Consider the following 25,063-nt stretch of genomic DNA (forward strand, 5'->3'; position numbering starts at 1 on the left):
TATAGTTTTAACATGTTAGCAGGTCAAGATAAATCCTGAAGATCTCACTTCCCTATATATCAACCTGCTATCACATGTGAAAACTATAACTGCCTTGCTTCAGTAGGATTTTAAGTCTTGTTAACTGCCATGTGTTAGCTAACATGAGGTTAAGAACACTCCTAATAAAGACAAGACCTGAGCTGAGTAGCCTTATCTCTGAGATTACTGAGTGATTTGGAATGGGGTTAAATGTTTTGAATGTCTTGAGTCTCTCAATGCTGAACTACTCATTAGAACTATTTTTGCTCAGGATTTCCATTTTTAGTGGAAATAAAGAATCGCTGGAGAGGATAAAGATGCAAAAAAGGGTAGCTGCTTTCAAGACTTTCATTTCTGAAAGCATCTGAACCTTTGCAAAGATCTGAAGATTCTCAGGTCCTTTTGGACATCATAGACCTGACTCTTTCCGCCGAACAGAACCCAAGCTCCTTCCCTTGTGTTGATCTGTTGGGCATACTTGAGATGGCTGGTACAGTCCCCAAAATGAACCCTCAGTAAATCTTCCCAGCTAAAGTTTAAGGACCAGATTGTCAAGAGCTCCAGCTCTCATTTAGGCTCCTAAATGAAGTGCCAGATTTTCAAAAGTGTTCAGCACACAGCAGCTCCCACTGTTGCACTTGTGAACATTGGGGATACTAACTGTAGCTTACTGAATACTCGATGACTCAACTCTTTAATTTTAATTTAACTTTCAGCTTCTAACTCATTATTTTCTTTGTTTACTCATTGTGTGCATTTGAACCTGAAAGCTTATCTTTCTTTCTCATAACAATATTTGTGGATCACAGGCCAATGCCCAAAAAGCCTGAGGGAAAATTAACTGTTTCTCCAAAACGTTCAGAGGCCACAACCAACCACGGAAGAATGTTTTTATGGAAAACCATTTGAAGGATTTTTAAATGAAAATCAGTAACTCAGACTTCAAGGTCAGATGGGAACATCATGATCATCTAGTCCTGCATATTGTAGGCCACAGAAACCTCACCCACTCTCCTGAAACTCTCCCTTAACCTCTGGCTGAGTTACTGAAGTTCTCAAATCATGATTAAAAACTTAAAGTTACAGAGAATCCACCATTTACACTAGTTTTAACCTGCAAGTGACCCGAGCCAGATACTGCAGAGGGAAGGTGAAAAAACCCCAGGGTCTCTGCAAATCTGACCCAGGGGAAAATTCTTTCCCAACCTCAGCTATAGTGATCAGTTAGACCCTGAGCATGCGGGCAAGACCCACCAGCCAGACACCTAGGAAAGAATTCTCAGTAGTAACTCGGAGCCTAGCATCCCATCATTAGCCACTGGGATTTTTGCTACTGGCAGTTGCTGATGGGCCACATGCCACTGTAGGTAGTCCCATCATACCATCCCCTCCATAAAACTTATCAAACTCAGTCTTGAAGCCAGATAGGTTTTTTGTCCCCACTGCTGCCCTTGGAAGGCTTTTTCAGAATTTCACTCCTCTGATAGTTAGAAACCTTCGTCTAATTTCAAGCCTCAACTTGTTGATGTAGAGTTTATATCCATTTGTTCTTGTGCCAGCACTGGTGGTTAACTTAAATAACTCTTCTCCCTCCCTGGTATTTATCCCTTTAATGTATTTAAAGAGAGCAATCATATCTCTCCTTAGCCTTCTTTTGGTCAGGCTAATTTAAACAAGCCAAGCTCTTTGAGTCTCCTCTCATAAAAATAGGTTTTGCATTCCTCAGATCATTCTAGTAGCCCTCCTCTGCACCTGTTCATTTGAATTCATCTTTCTTAAACATGGGAGACCAGAATTGTACATCGTACCATTATACAAGGAATTGGCGAGACTTCATCTGGAATATTAACACTTCCCTGTCTCTACTGGAAATACCTCACCTGATGCATCCTAGGAATACATTAGCCTTTTTCACAGCCACATCATATTGGTGGCTCATAGTCATCCTGTGATCAACCAATACAACTTCTGTGTAATTAATTCCATATGATTTACAGTAGGGATGAAACAAAATTGCCTATGCATTCACTTAGCTGGAAACTGCTGAAAACCATACCCATAGAACACAAACATTTTCCAATGACCAATCAAACCCTTAATACAAATTCTCTATGGAATTTTAGAAACAATCAAGGCATCATTATTTTTCTAGCAGTATAGGGGATGAAGACAGTTGCATGTTAACAAGTACCTCCTATTGGTTGTCAGAATGAGAGCTATGCAAGCATAGCTGAGAAGAGAAAGAGGTGTAGCCTCATTGCTTATAGTAGAAAGAATATTCATATAACTGTAAGGTTAGAAGGGACCATAAGGGTCATGTAGTCTAACCCCCTGCCAAGATGCAGGATTTGTCGTCTAAAAACCATCCGAGACAAATTGCTCTGAAGCCTCCTTTTGAAAACCTCCAGTGAAGTAGCTTTCAAAAAATCTCCCGAAGCAGTCCACTCCCTTGTCCTACTGTTCTTAGAAAGTTTCTCCTGAGATTTAATCTAAATCTGCTATGCTGTCATTTGAACCAACTGCCTCTTGTCCTGCCCTCTGTGGCAACTTTTCTCCATCTTTTTTATGGCAGCCTTTCAAGTATTTGAAGACCACTATCATATCCCCCCTCAATCGCCTCTTTTCCAAACTAAGAATATCTAGTTCCTTCAGCTTTTGCTCATATGGCTTGCATTCCAGCCCTTTCATCATCTTTGTTGCTAGCCTCTGGATCCTTTCCAGTTTCTCTTCATCCTTTCTATAGATTGGTGACCAAAATTTAATACAGTACTCTAGCTGAGGCCTAACCAGAGGCAAGTACAGCAGTACTATCACCTCCAATGACTTGCATACTATGTATGTCTCTGTTAGTTCAACCCAAAATTGCATTTGCTTCTTTTGCAACAGGATCAAACTGCTGACTCATGTCCTTCTTAGCTGTGCTGCTGCAAAGCCAGTTATCCCCCATTCTGTAATTGTGCATTTGGTTTTTCTTCCTTAAGTGTAGCACCTTCCATTTGTCTTTGTTGAATTTCATTTTGTTGTCTAAAGCCCAGTTCTCCAACCTATCAAAATCCCTCTGAATTTTAGCTATCCTACAAAGTGTTGGCAACCGCCATAGGTTGGGGTCATCTGCAAATTTGATCAGTTATGCTTTCTCTTCCTACAACCAGGTTATTAATAAAGATGTTAAACAACACCGGACCCAGAACAGATCCCTGTGGAACCCCACTTGAGACCTCCATCCAATCCAATATCATTCCATGCATAGTTACTCACTGTTCGTTGTTGTTTAATCAAATGCTGTATCCACTTACTAGTAGTTCCATCGAGAAGGCATTTCTCCGCAACTGACTCATCAGAATGTCATGTAGGATGGTGTCAAAAGCCCTGCCTAAGTCCAAGTGTTTTATGTCCACCACATTCCCCTATCCACCAAACCAGTTACCCTGTCAGAGGAGGAAATAAAACTGGTTTGGAATGTAAATCCATGCTGGCTGCTAATGATCACCCCTTCATCCTCCAGGTATTCACAAATTGAATGTTTTATACATTGATACCTGGGAAGCTACTAGAGCAAAGTCACGCTGTTGAGCATAGAATTAAACCCTGGGTCAAACCCGAAAACCCCACTTGGATTTTTCAGTCATTGATTTGACATACGACCCAAGTCAAAATCAGCTGACCTATTTAGTAAATTCTCAAAGCATTTTTATATTACAAGATCATGATCACTTGGCTTATTTCACCAAATCTCATTAAATTTCAGAAAGCTTTTCTTCTCCTTTCAAAAATGCGCATAAACAAAGAAAAATGCATTTAATAGGAAGTTTGTGACAAATGAATAATAGCATATAAAATCACGATTATGGCTAACAATTTTTACTATATAGTTTATTGTACACATGTACACTTACACATGCTGCCAAAAAAAATCCCCCAAAAGTCAATACAAAACAGCAGAAATTAATATCAAAGGAACTCCTGGGGACTAACATTTTCAAATGTTATATAAAATGCAATTAACATTTTAGGGTTCAATAGTGACAGTGTCCTTAATTTGCTATTGGATGTGTCTGGGGATACGATACAACGTTATACAGAATGCCTCCTTCAATGACAAGCCGTGAAAGAATGGAAAGTCAACCTTTATGTCTCATTCTCTGACTCCTCTTGCTATGTTTCAACTTAAATAGTGCTTACGTAGGCTAAGCCGCATTGCTTAAACCTTAGCTTGCTGTTGGCTAATGTGGTTATGCTTGCATGTTTTTCTGTTAGAAATGTACGCTTTTGTGACATTTAAAACACCTGGAGTCACTGGTGACATGTGTAACTGAAGGTAATGTGATGCACTGAAAGTAAAAAACACTCAGGAAAGATACATAAATTACAAAAAATACGTACTCTCCACTCCCCAATGGCACTTTCTTAACAGTTTAGTTTTCGTTCCTTGTGACAAATACTACAGCATATTAACTCATACACTATGAAGTTTTAGTAATCCGAGACCTCACCACAGCTTTCAACTAATTCTGGGCTAAATGGTGCCATTAGGCACAACTTTAAGCTGGGGGGGGGGGGCGACTACGACAGAGAACTTCACTACTACCGTTGGGTATTTGAGGAAGGACTGTGGACTATTCCTTGTTGTGGCCAATACAAAGGAAAGATTAGGCTTTAGCCACAGCTAATTTGGTTGATTTTTGTCCCAAGGAGCAGCAGTCCATGTTGCTCCCCCAAGCACAGAGATTACATGGATTGTCTCTGGCCCTTTTAATGTGTGTAAAATGGTGGGAGTGTTGTGTTACCTTCCCTATACACTCTCAAGAACAATCTGGTCCTACATCTTCGCAGGAGATGTTAACCATGACTAATTTTTTTTTTTTAATTATTGTTTTTGCAGATTAGCAAAGTGCAAATTGGTGAGGTTTTACAGTACACATTATTACGTTCATTGAATTCCATTCATTCTAAAAATCATACTACACATTATTGTATCTGATTAAATGATTACCCACTTACAACCACTTCTGGGATCTGGGATCTCTCACATAGGACAAAAACAAAACCATCAAGAGCAATCATGTCCACACTAGTTAGCGTTCACAGATGGCCAACAGCATAGCAGAGGCTGCAGACAGTTCTAAAAGAATCAAAATTCCGGACTTCACTGCTAGGAGATCATCAATGGAAACAATACTGATGGCATTAAAAAAAAAAATCAAAAAGGATTCTAGACCAGATTCCAACAGGTTCTGCTCTACAACTAATGGTTTGGTGCTAAGCCCTGAGAAAGTCTCCTTTGGAACATGAGCAAGAGAAGGACAGGCGTGAGAATAGGAGGTTAAGAAGGAAATTCAAGATGGGGGCATGGGGAAGATCACAATATTAGGGTACAGAAAAAGAAACAGGAGGAATCACCAGAATGGGAATAGACTGGAGAGGTAGTAGAAGCAGAGAGAAATGGGAACAAGGACATAGGAAGGAAGTATGTGGAGAGATGGGAGTAAACTAGAAAACAAATAAAGAAAATGAAAATAGGAGTAAGATAAATGAAATATGGAAGACAAAAAGGAGGAATGAGAAAAAAACATCTAAACTTAAAGCTGTATTTAAATGCATTATTCTAAAAACATTTGGAGGAGGCATGGGATCATATACCTTAGAAGTCAGACCTTACACATATAGCTCTCTGATGAGAAAAAGAGGAACAAGTAAAGAAATAATCTGGTATGTGGTGATTACTACAGTTATGACAGTAAGCCAGGCATAACTCGAAGAATTAATATCCATTTCCTGCCTTTCTCTGTTACATACAGAATAGTAAAATCCTTTTAAGGGAACAATTCAATATAGGTCAATTATTCAAATAAAGCTATCATAAGCCTTATTTCAGCAGTCATAGATAGAAACAACCACCACCACTACTGAACAAAGGAAGAATGTGGAGCTAATGTGATATTTGCAATCTATCACTCTGATCACTCTGTTTGCATGTTGCTTCCCCTTACAGTCTAAGTAAATAAGGGAAACAACGGTGGGGAAAAGTAAGCTCTTGGAGTAGGACTGTCTGTTTTCCTAGCACAAATATGGGTCCATGGTCTCTACTGCAGGGGTTCTCAAACTGGGGGTCGGGACCCCTCAGGGGTCATGAGGTTATTACATGGGGGGTCGTGAGCTATCAGTCTCCACACCAAACCCCGCTTTGCCTCCAGCATTTATAATGGAGTTAAATATATTTAAAAGTGTTTTTAATTTATAAGGGGGGGTTGCACTCAGAGGCTTGCTGTGCGAAAGGGGTCACCAGTATAAAAGTTTGAGAACCACTGCTCTACTGCAATAGAAAAAAAACAAACAAAAATGAACAGCTGTGTATTTTATGAACAGCAATGTATAGACTGATGAGGAGCTAACTGAACCAAATATGCAACATGACCAGCATGCTAATGCCAGACAATGAAAGAAACCATATGCAGGATGAAATGATCTAGATGGCCGTAGACTGTTAGCTTGTGCAGCTAATCAAATTAAGAGAAAATACAATTTGATAAGCACATGGAATCATCTGAAATCGACTACTAAGCAATGAGCTCATGATTCCAACGTGGATCATTTCTTCAGCAAATTATTCTAGCTGTTTAATGTACACTGATTAAATACAAAGGAAATGGAAAAGGAAAAAAAATCTTGCATAGTAGAAGAGTAAAGCTCTATATAGAAATTCATGAGTATGGTTTAAGAGTGGATTTAAATACGGTTGTGTATTTGGGTTCTGCAGGAACATGACTAAAGTTGAAATTAGTGATCTTTGAGTAAAGCCATAAATCTGCACTTAGGTTTTTCATTCTCATTTTAATGTCTCAGGGAGACAAGCATATGGCCAAAATAATACAATCTTGTCTTATGTTTATTTCCTCCAGCCTAGGAACTGAAGTACTGTATTATAAAATGACCAGATTTCACCTCATCTTATTCATACATAAATGAATGCAAATGTTTAATACTAAATTCTAAATCAGATATCTAGATATACCTACCTGCAATAAATTTTTTGCACATAGCTAAGGGACTATGATTTTTAAAGAGAACATTACTAAAGACAGACTTTTCAGCCCAAGAAACGAAAGCAACACAGCTGATTAGCAAAAACATGCTATAATCATGGGCCTTCTCCAAACTATGACAAGCAAAAAACTGTAGTCTTCTGAAAAAATGTATCTCCAAAATCTAACATGAAGGACAATTAAAAATTAAAAATGTACAGTGCTGATTAATTATATGTATAAATATATATATTAGTGTACGTGAATTTGCATAAGCATATGAACATTCACCAAAATAAATTGAAGTGAATAGGAACATATATAAAGATCCAATTCTTCAGTCCTCATTCAGGCAGAAGACCCATTTAATTGAGTAAGGAGTGCAAAATCAGGTCATGTTTTCAGTAGCTATATAAATAAAAGGTGTTGAGTAAAATAAAAAGAATGTTTCTTATCCTTATTGTCATCCTTACTTTTAAAACTTTTATTAGAAATATGAGCATATCAAACCCCAATTCTGGGAAGACTGAAGCACGTGCTTACCTTTACACACCATAAGTAGCACTGCTGATTTAAATGGGACTAGTGACACGGCATAAAGTTAAGCATGTAAGTAAGGTCTTTATACCATAGAGGTCTCAAATAGCCATTTCAAAATCTGAAAGATTGTTTTTTTAAAATGATAGTGAGAGTGTTAGTTTAGCCCTGTGAATTTACCCTTACTGGTTATGTTACATAATTACATACCAATCAGAATGACAAAGTAACAAAAGATGACAGCTCCTTGCAAGTGCATAGTGTATTAATTTGAAGCACATTTGTTTTCTGTTGAGTAATAAATAATGAATGGTGATAAACTCATGTGACAACTTCTTAGCAAAACTCTTACCACAGGTAATAAATAATACACTGGAACATCTGAAATCATATTTACTGCACACTCAGAGTATGGTTTGTGCTGTGCAAAACAGAGCCTATGTCTTTCTCCATCTCCCCCCAAGGAGTTTAAAATTTAAGGCAAAAATTGGGGATACTCATGGGAGTAGGCTGGTGATGATATAAAACACTTTCTTCAAGGTGCACTATAATTAGCAATCCCTTCAGTGTCAAGGAATGGCATCTTGAAGTGGCAACAGATCTCTGCCTATTTATTTAAGAGTGATACCTGACACCTTCCCCTTCTGAAGCAAAAACTGCTGATGCCTGCCAATAATGACACTACACTCAATGCTTTAGGCCCCAAAGTTTAGAACTGCAGGTAGTAAATATCAGGAAACCAACATGGCCACACCAATCCCAATCTGGAACCGGTGTGAACCCAAACAGAGGAAAACAATCCACTGGAACCTTGCAGAGGCACCATTCTGAAACAAAATGCATCCTATCCATACAGAACATTTGAAACTCCTAAAAGGAACTTCTAATCAGATTAAAGTAGTTTGCATTAGTCTGAAAGAATTAATTTGGACCATCTGGCATGTTAGCTGAAGACTTTTGGCCTTATAAACAGTTCTGTAAAGCCACATAAAATCTTAGTGCAGAAGATAATAAGGCTACAGGGAACTCTTTCGCAGCCTTCTCCCAGGTCTGCATCTCCACTGCCTCAACTCCAAGACATCACCCTTACAATACAGTGGCTGCCCAGCTTTAGAAACAATGATGGTATGGCAAGGGAGTGGGGAGGCTCTTCTAGCAGCTGATAGAGGTGACCAACACCCTAATTTGTATAGGAAATCACACATGCCACCCCATAGCCTCCCCACAGAGTCATATTCTAACAATGCCATAAAAATAAAACCTCGGCAACTCTCACTTCTCTGTTGTCTAATCAAACAAACAAAAAATTGATGGGAAGCTCATTTCACGCCCAAGCATATCATCACCCAAGCAATAGAAACATGAAAATAAAACAAGAGTGAGGGAGGGACCTCGCTATCCTCTTCAGGTGGAATATTTGGTTAAAGATTATTCTTTTTTAAATAACTGGAAAGTTTTCTTTTGTTATAGAGCCCATTTTAAGCCTTTTGAAATTAAGTGTGTATTTAGGGTAGGGAAGAACACATTTATCAGCAATCCAAAACAAGTGTCACTTTAAAATTATTTAGCTACAACATTATTGAAAGAGCCAGATGATGGCATCTTAGAAAGCAAAAGCTTTCCTTGGTTTTGATCTAAGTTAGAATATATTAATGAAATACAACAGTGACACATTTTTGAGATTATGATATTCTAACTACAAATTGTGAGGAAATCTTTTCACACACACACTGAAGTAGAGTCTGAACAATCATCACTGAAGAAAATCCCAAGGCTTGAATTATAGATTCAGAGGTCTGTAAATAATATCAGATCTAATAAAGTTCATTTTGTATATATTCTAAGTATAAAAAGTAAACTCCGCTCCAGAAGCTATTTTGCAGTGACCACTAATGAATCTCAAAGAAGCAACAAGCACCTATATATTTGCATCTTAACTGCACATTAAGGGTCATCTAAGTTTTAAAATACATTAACTGCAATTCTCAGGGCACAGATGCTTCTAACTGGTATTTTAATATTATCCCTGAATAGTAGCCTAGTCAAGTGCATAAAATTAAGGCTCAAATCTGCAGGTTCCTACATGCTTGCGTATGTGACTCAGTGGAATTACTGACATGGAGTAAAGTTATGTAAATGCATAAGTGTTTTCAAGAATCATATTGTAAATATTACTTTGTATAGGACTCCAAATTCATCATGGTCTGATATGGATGAATCAGGGTGAAGAGTTGCAGGATCACATTTTATTACTTTTCATCACTCTGGTGAACAGTCACCACAGAAAAATTAAAGTATGGGGGGGGGGCACATTGCCTCACCATCACTTCCTCAAGTAAAATAGAAAAGTTGTCAAACTGGAGCAGACCAGTGATCCATTTAGTTCAGCAATTTTGGTCAGTGGCCAGTGCCGTACACTTCAGAGGAAGGTGCAAGGAAATCTCATAATGGACAGTAATCAAATAATTTGCCCATAAGGCAAGTTCCTCCCTAACATCTCTACCCTCTTGAATTAGCTGTTGGACTATTTCAGGCAGCACGTGGGGGGGGGGGGGGTGGTTCTTATTCAATGAACTGGAAATTCTCATCATCCATCATTTCATCAAAATAATATTTGACTGAAAACAAAGTTAAAATAAAAAGCAGCATTCTTTAAAGGGAAAAAATGTGTAATTCTAGATGTAATGCACTAGATGCCAGAAATATGAATAATTAAGGCCAGGATTTTCCCATTTTGGTGGCAACTAAGCTCAGGGTAATTCAGAGCTGACAAGTATTACACTATGTTTGTACAGTGACTTGCACAATAAAGGCCCTGATTTGGTTACATTTTAGACACTACTGTAATATAAATGTTCATTAATAAATAACATATGTCCTTCAGCTCTGATAAGGCTGGGCCTAAAATGTTTTCCTCCCAAGAGCTAGACCAAGTATTTAATACAATTTACCTGAAAAGATAAGAAATTCAGACTCAAGTTTTGATACAAACATATAAATAATTTACAAGTATATAGCGTCTCACTCTGATTGATTTTGATATCTTTTGGATGACATCACTCCATTCAAAACACTTGTGGAAAGAAACCACATTTCAAACAGTGGGAAAGGGGAGATTTTGGCAAAGAACACTGGGGCAACCACTAGGTCAACCAAGAAGTATGATGGTATACACAATGCAGACAGGATCTCAGTTTTTAAGGCATCAGCTAACTTATTTTTGAATTTTTTTCCCCCATGTGCCTCACATGGAGAGGATCATGTAATTATTCCCTTTTAAGTACACCTCTACGCCGATATAATGCGACCTAACATAACACAAATTCGGATAAAATGTGGTAAAGAGGCACTCCGGGGTGGGTGGGGGGCCTGCATGCTCCAGTGGATCAAAGCAAGTTCGATAGAACGCAGTTTTACCAATAACACGATAAGATTTTTTGGCTCCTGAGGATAGCGTTATATTGGGGTAGAGATGTATGTCATTTTCAGTGACACCACCATGTTGTATAGTTGACAGTCTAAACAGAATTACAGAAGTTGGTCCAATAAAAGATATTACCTCATCTACCTAGTCTCTCTCATAATTACAGATGACAGTCTGTGAAATTATAATGAAATTGTTGGACAGCAGCCGTCACAGGAATTTTATTCCTCCTTATTCGTTTTTTTCTTCTTTCAACCCTTCCCTTTCTCTCCACAAACTGTGGATTATAGGCTTCATGGATATTAAAACTACCTTGGTGTTTCTTCTTTACATTTTTCCTCTTTTCCATGTCATAATTATTTATATATTTTTTCGTATGGTATGTTAGGAATTTATCAAGGTTTTTAAAAATAATTCTTCAGGAGAAGTTTTCTGTTTCCCTGCAGGGAACTAAATACAAGATCACCCAACACCATTCAGCAACATTGATGTAAACATATTTATGGTCAAGTATAATCTCTGTGGTATCACATTAAAAAGAGCAACACAGACCATCTTATGTAAATGTTGCTTTCCTTATAAACTTTTAATATAGTACTTGAAAAAGATATCTTTAAGGCCAAAAGATCTTTCTATGCTGAAGTGTATTGTTTGTTTAATAAATAGCAAAGGATATTATCCACATTGTAAGCACTTTTCCTCAAAGACAAACATTGCTGGAGCATATTGAACCATATGCTTCCTTCCCAGGAATATCCATGATATTCCAGGTATTACTTTCAGAGTTTCCTTGGTTTATTTCACTCAAGAGGGGTGAAGGGATCCATAAAAGGAGGGACATAGGCCAAGAAACTCCATCACATCGTAGGTTTTGTAGAGACATAAACAGGTATTATCTTCCAAGTTGCGTAGTAACATCCTCACATGCACTCGCTATATTGTGTGGATGGACAGTGCAGAGGGAAGTAATAGTAGTTACTGTTCCTTGAACCTGCGCTATGTGTGAAGTTCCATTGGGGGTCCCAGTAATTCATAGGATCATGCTATGTAAAGTGGCTTACCCCCACCTCAGAACTAGAGAGGCATGAGAAGAAAAGGGTTTTCCACTAGCTCCTCGGTAGCCTAAGGAGCATGCCATGAAGGCACAGCTTTTGCTACTGCCATGAGTTTTGGGGTCTTCAGACATGTACTTGTGTCCTTATACTCCTCCTGCCCTTCACCACCACACAGGGGAGAACAGTGTCTAACCTCTGCATTGTCTGGGCTTGATACAAAATGGGAATTTTGCCTGAGTATGAAGGCAGCATCAAGCACTCTCTTGTTCCCTCATTTGCTAATACCCATATGGTTCATTTACTTTGCTATGTTTTATTGTGTAAATTAGTCTTTTCTTTAAAAAAATTACAATATTACATTAAATAATACAATTACGTAGATAGTAGTGTTACGATCCTGGATTATTTTAAAAATATATTTGAACATACAAGGCAAGATTGTGGCTTTAAACTGCTGGCTGTACTGCGATTGGACAGTGAAGAGGCGCTGCACACCTGTATTTGCTCCAGGACAGGATGATATCTTCAGAGCAGCACTAACAGAATGTAGCTATGAGAGGGCCCTGCTACCCACCCACCCCCCCTTTGAAGCATGCAGAACACAATGACAATATGCCTCTCCTCCACCACCACCCCCTTTCCCCACTCCCCCGAGGGACCCTAGTATTTTTGTAGTGCCAAATACAAAAGCACACAGGAAGCGGTGGGAAGAACTGGGTTTGTGCAAGGCCCTTGCTACAGGGTTGGAGAAAATGCTCCTTACTCCGCCCCTTCACGTCACACCAAGATTTAGGTCCAATCCTCAGTCTTTTAATATCCTTTAGTTTAATGTACTGTCTTTGAAACGGGATAAACCCCTGAGTCCAAAACATGAAGGTGCATTTTCTTAATATACAAGTCTGATACACTGTAAAAGCTATAGTAATGGTCAGGCCGATATTTTCCAGTGCTATAAGTATATACCTATGTGATCACATAGGACAGATGTTAAAACATCAATAAATGACAGCAAAATCCAGATTTTAAAATGGCTTATTACAAAGTCCTATACTTCTGTCAGGACCCTATATATCTATTCGAGCCACATGCGGTTCCATTTGCAGGAAATGTGGATAGTCATAAACAATGTGAAGAGCATCAGAGAAAATGGGAAAAAATAGAAATGGCAGCAAGATATTTACTAACATTTCACACACGTTAGTCCATTATTTTTTACTCAGAGATTTACAGTGCTTGAGATTAACATACTGAGAGCTCAAAAGGATATCCAACACCTGTTGTTATAGGATGAAGAGAAACAAAAAAACAAAACAAACCCAAAATATCTGTAAGACTCTCAAATCTTCCTCACGTTTCCTCTCTCGTCAGAGAAAAATGATGAGTTCTCTCCAGATGAAGAACTGTACATTCTCATTTCCCCTTTCTCAGGCCAGGAGGGTGCCATAAGGCTCCCCAGCGAACATGGCAGCCTTCTCAATTAATATTTCATTATACAAACATAGAGGAAACCTGTCTTTGCAGTAATCGGTAACACAAGGCATACCCAAAGTTGTACACGAATGTGCTTCAAAGGAAGCTTCTGCTGGTTCCTGCCTGGCAATCTGCAAAGGTACTCCAAAGGCAGAGGTGACAGCACAATGAGTCACCTGCCCCAGAAACTTAACTTTGCATAGACAGAATAGTACAGCAGTACGTACCAGGGTTGTCAATTATTTGCAGCTAATGCATGTGATTAATGCCAAACAAATTAACTAAATTTTAAAAAAATAGTTGTAACTCACCACAGTTTTAATTGCACACTTAAATAGAATACCAATTTAACATTATAAATATTGTGGATGTTTTTCTACATTTTAAAATATATTGATTTCAATTACAACACAATAACAGTGCACAGTGCTCACTTTATATTTTTTATTTCAAATATTTGCATTGTAAAAAACAAACAAAATAAATAGCAATTTTCAATTCACCTCATACAAATTCACTCAGTCCTATTTCGTGTTCAGCCAATCGCTAAGACAAAAACGTTTGTTTAGATTTACGAGAGATAATACTACCCACTTCTTATTTACGTCACCTGAAAGTGAAAACAGGCGTTCACATGGCACTGTTGTAGCTTGCGTTGCAAGGTATTTTACATGCCAGATATGCTAAACATCCATATGCCACTTCATGTTTTGACTAGTAGGCTCTAAAGTTTTACATAGTTTTGTTTTTGAATGCAGAAATGTAAAAAGAAATAATTCTACATTTGTAAATTGCACTTTCACAATAGAGATTGCACGACAGTACTTGTATGAGTATTTTTCAGTTCACCTATCTTTTTTTCTTGTGCAAATATTTGTAATCAAAAAGAATATAAAGCTCTGAACTTTTCAAGCAGCAGTGTGTGTTTATACCAATTCCTGGACCAATAATTCAGCACAATCTTTTTTTGAAGTATCGATACAGGATACTACAGTCAGAAACAACTGATAACTAGCGTAAACACTTGTATGAACTATGCACTATTATTCCAATTGTCCACGGGGGAAAGTGGGGGCACACAGGGAAGTCAATTAGTGTGCATTCCATAAAATGGCTCAGTTTTTAACTATAATGAGGTTGATCAATTTGCATGCTCTGAAGTTGTACTAGTATTTTCAAGATATTTTCAAATGGTTTTAAAATATATTTTGTATTAATGGAAATAGGAATATTACAATTCTCAGTGGGTTTGGTTAGTTTGGGAAGCATGTTGTAGCAAGGGCTCTGCTCCCCAGACACACTGTGGGTAGCCCCCTTTGCAGTGGTGGGCAAAGGCTCATTGCATCCTCTGCTTTCCCTTGTGCACTGCCTGGCTGTACACAATTTTGCCCTTAATATTTTGCATTTGATATTTTTAAACCATACATTACTTTTGCATGGGAGGGCTTGCCTTGATAATGTTAAGATATTAATTCTTTTCTTTTTGGAGACTATCTAATACATTTAATACCACTATTCAGCACCTTCCATTCACCCTTTAAAAAAAAAAATCTATCAGTAAAGCCCCTACCAAGTAGTTATTCATATAATCTGTTACATTTGGGCTGGTGGGCTAAAATCTCCCAAAGCTTTCCCCAAATATTATTATAGTACACACATTACAGCATAGAAAATACTATAGGTCTCTTCTTGCCAAATAAGGACATTTAAGAGTATTAATTAAAAGCATTTTACTTTTTTAATAAAGCGAACTGAGTAGAACTAACCATAGCAATTTCTCTTTTTACAATTTTCTATAAACATTTAATTGGCTTGGGTTGACACGAGTTCATACCTCTTAAATCCACTTTGTAATTCAGACAAAACCATTAAGTTTCACTTGCTTTTTGCATCAAAAACACGTGAAACAGTGATTTCTGAAGAGTTTAAATGCTAACCCACGAATCAGTCCAGATTTCCTCAAAGTTCTGTCTCACAAATCTTTGGACAACTTGTCCTCAGTTTGTAACTAAACAACAAACAAGTGTGAGAATATATGCACGATTTTTTTTTTTTTTTAAATCAGTAGCAGGAAACCAGAGAGTAGGAGTTGTAGAGCAAAAGATCTAAAGTGAAGTAGAGGAGAAAGATTTGCTTTAGGTTTTCCTATTTTCTTTATTCTAATACAATTTCTGGGTCAGCATTAGAAGAAACAATATCTGATTCTTTACCATTGTCACACAACCACCATGCGAGTTTTGCAGTTTCAGATTTCACTGTAGATTTTTCACACTTCTCTAATGCTGACAGAATGACTCATTTTATGATCCTTTTTTCTCAGGGTATCTCTACAAGAAAAAGGTATGTCGACCTACATAAGTAATTACTGCAGTGGTGCATATAGGAGCAGTGGAAGCTCCCTAAAAGCGGGAAGGCCACCGGCGCCCAAACCGTGCTCCCTCCCATGCTGCTCCTCCCCCCCCCCCCCCCACCACTGCGGAGGCCTAATCCCTAACTCACTCCTTTCCGCCCCCCATCACTCGCCTTTATGGCCAGTATATCCTCCCACTTTTAAAAGTGATGTGGCCATAGCCCCTAGGCCCTGCCTGTTCTAGCGCTCCTGGGTGCATGTTCACACTACCTTCCTGGGGTTGGTGGTGCGTGTCCACCAACCTAAGAGGCGCAGCATGGGAGTGCTGTCTCTTAATTCTGCTGGCAGCTCCCTGCCAGGAGCTTGGCTCCTCCACAGGCTCCCGGTGGCCTGCCCCCCTCTGCTACCAGAAGCCAACCGGGGTTTCTCACCTCCCCGTTCCCCACTGTGAGTGGATGGAGGGGGGGGATCCCCCCAGGGCTTCTCAACCCCAGAAAGTAGGGTCCTGTTTCCCTGGCTTCTATCAATTTCACGGCTCCGTGAAATTAACAAGGCTCCACCTGGGGAGCGTGCAGGGGAGGCTTCTCACCCCACCTGGCAGTTGGGGTGGGGTGGGGCGGGGCGGGGCAGGGCAGCCACCCAGCTCTCCAGGGGAGAGTCTGCTGTGAAATTGACAAGACAGCCAACACCTGATGTAAGGAACGCAGTGTCTATACGGACACTACGTCACCCTAACTACACCGACATAAGGTTACACCTCTCATGGAGGAGGAGTTATGTCATCAGTGCAGTAGGGCACTTACATCAGTGGGAGGAATGTTGCAGCGTAGACACTGACATAATTAAGTCAGTATAAGCTGCCTAATGTTGACATAACTGTGTCGTATAGATAGAATAGTGATACACAGGGTTAACAACAACCAAAGACAAAAAACTCAAAACATGCTATTTTTTTGCCAACCGGATGTTCGTTTTTCATGGTTTCTGAACATTAGATGATATTTTATTCTAAGCAGAAGAGAGCTTCTATATGTCACTGCCTATAAACAATTTTGAAATCATAAATCAAGCTGAAAAGTAGGATTCATTATTATGATCCAGAATACAAACGAACATGTGTTCAGAGAATAGGGCTACAAGAGTGAGACCCAGCATATTGCTGAACCTTATAAATACAAATCCCCACTCCCATCTCTTTGCCATCAAAAATGGTGAAACAGAACATTTGCTGGAATTCTGATGTGTATCTACATGTAAGACACATACACTAGTATGCTACATAGCTGTAACTGAAACAAAACAGTTTTCTAAATATGCTTCTATTTGATTTTTCAAGCAAAAAAGTGTGTCATGACTAACATTAAGCCAGAGCTCTTAAGGATCACACTGTATGTGCCAGCTGGCAACAAACACTCCTCAGAATTTTTCTCCGTCTGGACTTAGCAATTTCCTGCCTCAGTCTCTCTGCTGATCATTTTAATCTTCTGTACTTCCTACGAACTGGTACTATTTCTGTGAGTCTTGCTACTCACTCGCCTATTTTGGACTCTTTGCTGTGAATCATTATTATGCCAGTGACAACCATATTTATTTCATTCTTACAGATGGCCTTTGTTCTGCCAACACAGGTGGCAAAAGGAAAGGACATGGATGTGGAAGAATATTATGTTTTGAATTTATCCCTTGGTTTTATCTGATGGCAGCTTGTTAGACTTTCTTCTCCAGAAATGTGAGTGTTAATGACCCTTGATACTACATTATTCTACAGGAAGAAGCCAAAACACTGGTATTACTAATGTCAGATACAGCACTCTGGACCACTATTGCAAAATTCTGTAGTATTTATCTGTTTGCTCTTTTAATAAGGGGCCCTCTGTCATTTGTGCCACTTTCAGTAAGGGTAAATATTTAAATTTATTCAATCCCTTTCAAGCAAGAGGATCCCAGTACTTACAGACAAAATGCAGCCATCTTTGGGATGGAAAGAAACTTTGGAAGAGGAAATGACTATCGCGTTACTCAACTGATGCTACAAGCGGACTTTAAGTAGGCAGAATGTAATTATCTAGTTGGAATTTAGCCAGACCATTGGAGTTAACACCTCTGCAACTGCAAAAAGCTATCATAAGATCTTTAGTATCATAAGTAAGTTTGACACCTCACTAGCAAGGCAGATGCTGTTCACTTTTCTTTTTTAAATCTACTTAGAACAGTCATTTGACTGTAAACACGGATGCTTGAAATCCTTCTTGTATATACATAAAAGAAACCCACACCATTAAAACTCACTGAGATACCAGAATGAATTTGGTCTCATTATGTCCATACTATATTTATGGGCTGATTTGTACATAATTTTACTCATGTGAGCAGTATTTACTCATGTATATAGTCACACTGAAGTCAATGGGATTATTTTGCATGAGGAAGGCGCTGCAGGGTCAGCCCCTCTGTCACATATACCACGAATATTATTGCAATGCACGTGATTATAAAATTATATAACTGCTTTCTTTCCCAAGCTCTGGTATTCCTTTCAAATGTAAGTAAGGAAGCAGCTGACTCTGAATTCTTTATATAAACACACACACACAATTTAATATTCTGGCAATTTTGTTACATCAGCATTCTAATCTTATACTCTAAGGGTTGAATTTATTTACTTAACTGGAAAAAAGAAAATATTTCTACAAGAAGTTATTTAGACTTGGCATGCAATTTTATACTTCAGAAATAATCTGTGGCAAAACAAAACAGCAAAATAGAGGAGATGAACATTTATAAAATGCCCTTAAATCTGTCACAGAATTTTTATATGTTAACATCTTGCCCCTCCCTGCACCCCCTCGACACCACCGAAAGTGCAGTCCTTATTTTGAATATTTTTATCCGATATCTATTTTGGTGGGTGAAGACTTCAGTACATAACGTAATCAGAGAAACACATGCACTAAGATTTGGGACATACTACAAGATAATGCCAAAAAGCGCATTCTTGGAAAATAAAAATAATATATGAGCCCATCGTTTAATTCATACACTGGCTCAGCATATAATTCTGAACATATTGTGCAACAGTTGTTTACTGGCAGTTATCTTTCCACCTCATCTCTGACCAGTCTGTTGCAATTACATTTCTCAGATACAAACTGAACCCCTTTTAGAGTGCACATTAGTAACAGTCCTGTCATTTCTCATGGGAGGTTACCATGAGAAAAATGTCATGAAATATTCACAGCCTAACTTTAGAGATGGCACTTTAATGTTCATTAAATGTCATCCACCATGTCTTGGATACTTGGGGGTTTTCATAGCCTAAATTATAACGCATGGCATAAAATGAGCATCTACAATGTAGTTTATAATCATGCATAGACAAAAGTTCGACTATGATTGTGTGGTGGAATCACTTTCACAAAATACATAAACTGAGACCATGAATAAGGATAACTTTATCAAAGAGCAAGAGGAGGCAGACATTTAAAGTATGACCAGTGATGAGCTACCAAAATCTTAACCACCGGTTGCCTCCTCACCCCACGAGGGGGTCATGGCCCGCCCCCGCCCCCCCCCCCAGGACTCCGGCCCCCCCAACCCCCCCGCGTTTCTTGATGCCCCCCCCGCCGGGACCCCTGCCCCATCCACCCTCCTCCCCGGTCCCCTGACTGCCCCCAGAACCAGGCAGGAGGGTCTCATGGGCCATCGTAGTGGGTGCCCACCGCGCCCCGCACCTAAGAGCCAGAGGGACCTGCCGGGAGGCAAGGCGGGGAGTCCCGGCAGCGCTTACTGGGGCGGCTCCCAGGAAGCATCTGGCAGGTCCCTCTGGCTCCTAGGGGCGGGGCAGTGTAGCTGGGGGGGTGGGGGGAGCAGCTGCTCCCCCCACCGATCACATCAAAAGTGGCACCTTAGGCACCAACTCCATGGGTCCCCCCCGGGGTCAGACTTATCCCCCTGGGCATCTCCCTCAGGCAGACCCAAGATCCAGCCCTGCCCCCACCCTGCTCCCTCAGGAGCCCCCACGGGGAACATTTGGTGGGTGCAAAGCCCCTACCAGCAGCTCCCCGCCCCGCGCCCAGCCCCAGATCACCTCACCTCCCCTCCGCCTCCTCCCCGGAACATGCTTCCCCGCCCCTCCCCCAGCTTCCCACGAATCAGCTGTTCGCACGGGAAACCAGGGAGGGCTGAGAAGCAAGTGGCAGCTTCGCGCTCAGGCACAGTGAGACGGAGGTGAGCTGGGGTGGGGAGCAATTCCCCTACATGCCCCCCGGAGGTGGCCCTCCTCTCGCCCCCCCCGCGGGCCTGAGCGCGGAGCCGCTGCCTGCTTCTCAGCCTTCCCACGCGAACAGCTGATTTTTGGGAAGTGGGTGCGGGGGGGATGCAGAGAAGAAGAGCGGGGCGGGACGTTCGGGGAGGAGGTGAGGTGGGGCCGGGGAGCTGCTGGTGGGTGCTCTCCCCCCACCAAATTTTCCCCGTGGGTGCTCCAATCCCAGAGCACCCACGGAGGTCATGCCTAAGGCGCCACTTTTGGCTGGTTGTTAAATTTAGAAGCCCTTTTAGAACTGGCTGTCCCGATTCCAGGGAACCAGTGGGAACCGGCTCCAGCTCACCACTGGGTACGATCCTGAAAGGTGCAGAGTGCCTCTTGTGAGGTTTTAGACATGCTCAGCTCTCAGTGTAATCACTGTGAATTGATCATGCTTAGTACCAGGCAAGCTGTGCTCAGCATCTTGCAGGAGGTTGTTCTTTCAGACAACAGAATGTGTTCAGCTTTGCCAACTCTCAATAATCTCATGATATTTGGTGTTTTTCCTCGAAGTCCCAGCTCTTGGGTGACACAGTTACATGACAATCTCAGTTTTCACTGTTAAAAAAGTAAGTTTCTAGTTCTCATGGTTGCAGAGAAAAGTTTTAAAGCATGAGCCTAAAGGCTCAAAACCAGAAGGCAAATAAAAAGAACCCAAAACATTTTTGGAAAAAAAAAGATGTTTAAGCTGGTATTATGATTTTCTGGGGATTAACTCATTATTTTTAATGCCTGGGGTTGGCTACACTTCTGAACCCAAAAGTCATCTCAATGGCACAGAAATCATACAAATAGAAAATCAGGAACCACACCATAAGAGGGGAAAGGCTACAGATTATCATTGTGCTCTTTGTAATTGATATCATCTCTCCTATTATGGAACATTTTAAAATATATAAAAAATCCTGAGCATTGTGGTCTGCATCAAACGTACCAGACACTACTACATGCCATCAACAGGCATACATCTCTGTTGCTGCTATATGTTATCTTTATTAAGGGTGTCTTGCCCTTTTTACTGAAGTCCCGCAGAGGAACACCACACTATACAGAACAAAAAGATGAAAAACAAAAGACCTTGCAAAGCAAATCATGATTACAAACAGTGAGGAATAGCATTTCAGCACCTCTCCAAAACCTGTACCATACATAAAACTTACGCATTTCTCCAGTACACACAACTGCAACTCTGCTTTTGTGGCTACTAGTTCAAGTCTCCCCTGAGGACTAAAATTCCACCTGCAGTGACTTGGTTAATAAAGAGAGCCTATCATTCAGGAACGAGAGAAACAGCACACAAACGGTAATACGATTTTAATATAGGATCATCTGATTCTCATCAACCAGAAAAAAAGACTGCAACCCACAGTTCACAAGTCAGCATTACCGTTTTGCAAGCCAAAATTAAGACTAGCTTTTCAATGGCAATAGTTCAATAGCTTCTGACACTGACTTAAAAATTTAAAGGTAGGTTTTTTTGGGAGGGTTAGCTTTGTTTTCTTTATTACAGGCCCTGTTCCATTGGACAAGGTTATCTTTCAAAAAGAAAAAAAAGTGGGCGGGGTGGGAATTATTCCATACCCTCCAGGTGAATAGTGCTGAGTCAGACTGTACTGATGACAGCTATGCAAAAACTTTAGTACATATCTCTACTTTCCACAAACAAGTCAGGGCAAAGCAATAGTGCAGATAAAAGGTTTCAAGAAGTCAGTGTTAGGAAAGGTTCTATTGGCAGCAGCCACAAATTGTATTTAACAAGAAGCCCCCAGAAAATGACACAGTAGCAATCATCACTTCGGTCAAACCTTGGAGAGGAAGCATACTGAGGAGTAAAACCCTAATTCCCCAACAAGAGCCAAAGTATCCGGTAAATAAAGTTATGTTTTCTTTTAAATGTCAGTTCTGAAACTAAAACTAAAAAAATGCCATGAACAAAATGTCAATATTTCATTCTCCTTCTGTTTTCCTAAAAGAAACCCTGGGAAGCTGCCCACCTCGGGAAAGGCAACACTGGTGCTGCTGACACATGAATCGCTCCAGGCAAGTATAATCAAAACTAGGCCTTTTCATAATTATTGCTTCATGTCCATTCTTGTACGTACAGATTCTCCTGTTGAACTAAATTACCTGAGGAGCTGATCAGAGTTCCAGTCATCAAATCCCTAATTATAATATTTTTCAATGACAAATTGCTTGAAAGACCAAATTAAAATAGTTTGTCTCTCTCATCAACAGAAATTGGTCCAATAAAAGATATCTCTGTGTCTCTCAAATTAAAATAGGACAGCTCAGTGTCCTGATAGTGGAGCTCTATACTCTACAGAATTTGATTCCCACTGCTAGTCATTAATTTTTCAAGAAGGCAGAGGCTGGCAGTGCTAGAAAACCAGAATGTACGCTCCAATACTCAAAGGTGTTAGAAATTAATAGGCAGCAGGTTTAAAACAAATAAAAGGAAGTATTTCTTCACACAACACACAGTCAACCTGTGGAACTCCTTGCCAGAGGGTGTTGTGAAGGCCAAGACCATAAAAGGGTTCAAACAAGAACTAGATAAATTCATGGAGGATAGGTCCATCAATGGCTATTAGCTATGATGGCAGGGATGGTGTCCCTAACCTCTGTCTGCCAGAAGCTGGGAATGAGCGACAGGGGATGGATCACTTGATGATTACCTGTTCTGTTCATTCCCTCCGGGGCACCTGGCACTGGCCACTGTCAGAACACAGGATACTGGGCTAGACAGACCTTTGGTCTGACCCAGTAGGGCCATTCTTACATATTTAGGTGTCTAACTACCATTGACATCAATGGGAGCTAGGTACCAAAACACTTTTGAGGTTCTGGTCATGGAAATTAAGGAGCTCCGTATTATTATCAGAGATTTGTATAGCCTATAGCATATTGTCTGGGTCAAGTGCATGGCTTAGTTTCAGAAAAACCACAACTCCCTAATATTTCATGTCTTGAGTTGTATTGGGTAATTGTTCATCAACTCCAAAGGCACTCAAAGATAAGATTCTGCAGAGTTCCAGTCCTATTCCTTAATGCTCTTCTTGTAAAGTGGGCCATTGTGGGGGTCAGCAAGATGACTTTGACCCAGATTTTTAATGATACTTAGGCATTGCTGCAGTCATCATAGCAATATCTGATTTAGAAGATCAAGTCTCATTTTAAAAAGGGATTTTTAGGACTGATGAGCCTAAATCTTAAATTCCTAAGTGCATAAATTCCTTCTGAAAATGAGGAAGGCACCTAAATCAGTTGGACACTACAAGTCTGAGCACAGCAATGCCTAGATACCTTTAAAAATCTGTATGCAGGGTTGTTGTAGCTGGTCCCAAAATATTAAAGAAGGTCAATGAGGTAATATCCTTTATTGGACCAACATCTACTGGTAAGAGAGTAAGCTCAAAAGCTTGTCTCTCTCACCAATAGAGCATGGCCCAATAAAAGATGTTACCTCACCCACTTTGCCTCTTTAAAAATCTGGACCTTTGGCTGCAGTGCTATCAGAATGTTGATGACACTAAGGTTTACTAATAGATATGTAGATTTTAAGATCATAAGGGACCATTAATTAATCTGTTCTTAGGTCCTGCATAACACAGGCCAGATAATTTGTGCCTCCATCTCATCTTCAACAAAAAAAACTTCAAAAACAGACTCCAAGAAGAGACTGCTGAATTGGAATTAATTTGCAAATTGAATACAATTAACTTAGGCTTGAATAGAGACTGGGAGCGGTTGAGTCATTATACAAAGTAAAACTATTTCCCCTTGTTTAATTCCCCCTTTCCCCCCCCCAGACGTTCTTGTTAACTCCTGGAAATGGCCCACCTTGATTATCAAAGGTTTTCTCTCCCCCCACCCCACTCTCCTGTTGGTAATAGCTCATCCGATGAAGCGAGCTGTAGCTCACGAAAGCTTATGCTCAAATAAATTGGTTAGTCTCTAAGGTGCCACAAGTACTCCTTTTCTTTTTGCGAATACAGACTAACACGGCTGCTACTCTGAAACCAAACATCTCAACTGATCCAGCAGGCAGAGTTGAAAGACTAACCCAGCATGTGGCTGAAATTGAGGCACTGATGTGACCCAACTGCTCAATCCAGACAAGATGGTGGTGTTGCTGGTAGATCGGGAGAAACAACCAGAAGAGCTGGCAAAAATAATATCTGCCCTATAACTGAGGGTACTCAATTCGCATTGCTAACTGGAGTTTACAACTTGGCTGTCAGTGGAGACTAATAGCTGCACTTGAAAGGTCACAAGCCAGAAGTGGTAAGAACAGCATTTTACAAAAACTGTGCCTGGCTAGGCAGGGCCAGTCTTTTGTTTTGGATGAGAATCTTGCTACTATCACCTGTGCCTTTGTCACATTAGATTACTGCAATGTGGTCTACATGGGACAACATCTTAAATCAACTGAGAAGCCGAACTGGTGCAGGAGGCAGCTTCCCACTTGATTTACAGGATACACCACAGAAAGCACATGACACCTGCCCTCGGGGTTTTGCACTGGTTAACTGTGAACTTCTAGACAGATTTTTGTATGGTGTTTGTTTTGACCAATGAAACTGTGATAAATGAAGGGCGGGGGGGTGGGGGAATCTCCCTTTTATGGACATCCAGCCAGCCAGTAGCTATAAAATCGCTCTTAGTAGCTATTCTCTAATTGCTCTACCTCTAAAGGGTTAAAAAGTCTCACTGATATGCATAGGTAAAAGGAAGTGAGTGGGCACCTGGCCAAAAGAGCCAATGGGAGAGCTAGAACTTTTTTAATTGAAAAAAGACTCCCCTTTTGTCTGTCTGTTGTTCTCCCGGGGAGAGGCGGACAGATTAGCAGCTATACTGTAAGAAGCTTGGGCCAGATATGAA

At 40.2% G+C, this 25,063-nt stretch overlaps 1 protein-coding gene across 1 annotated transcript in view; it reads right to left on the bottom strand.

Moving 5' to 3' along the window:
• MBP (myelin basic protein) overlaps nucleotides 1-25,063 on the bottom strand; it is a 171,171-nt gene that overhangs the window by 133,972 nt on the left and 12,136 nt on the right. The window lies entirely within an intron of this gene.

This window comes from Eretmochelys imbricata, chromosome 2 (genome assembly GCF_965152235.1).
Source record: "Eretmochelys imbricata isolate rEreImb1 chromosome 2, rEreImb1.hap1, whole genome shotgun sequence".
In the NCBI taxonomy this organism is placed as follows: domain Eukaryota; kingdom Metazoa; phylum Chordata; order Testudines; family Cheloniidae; genus Eretmochelys; species Eretmochelys imbricata.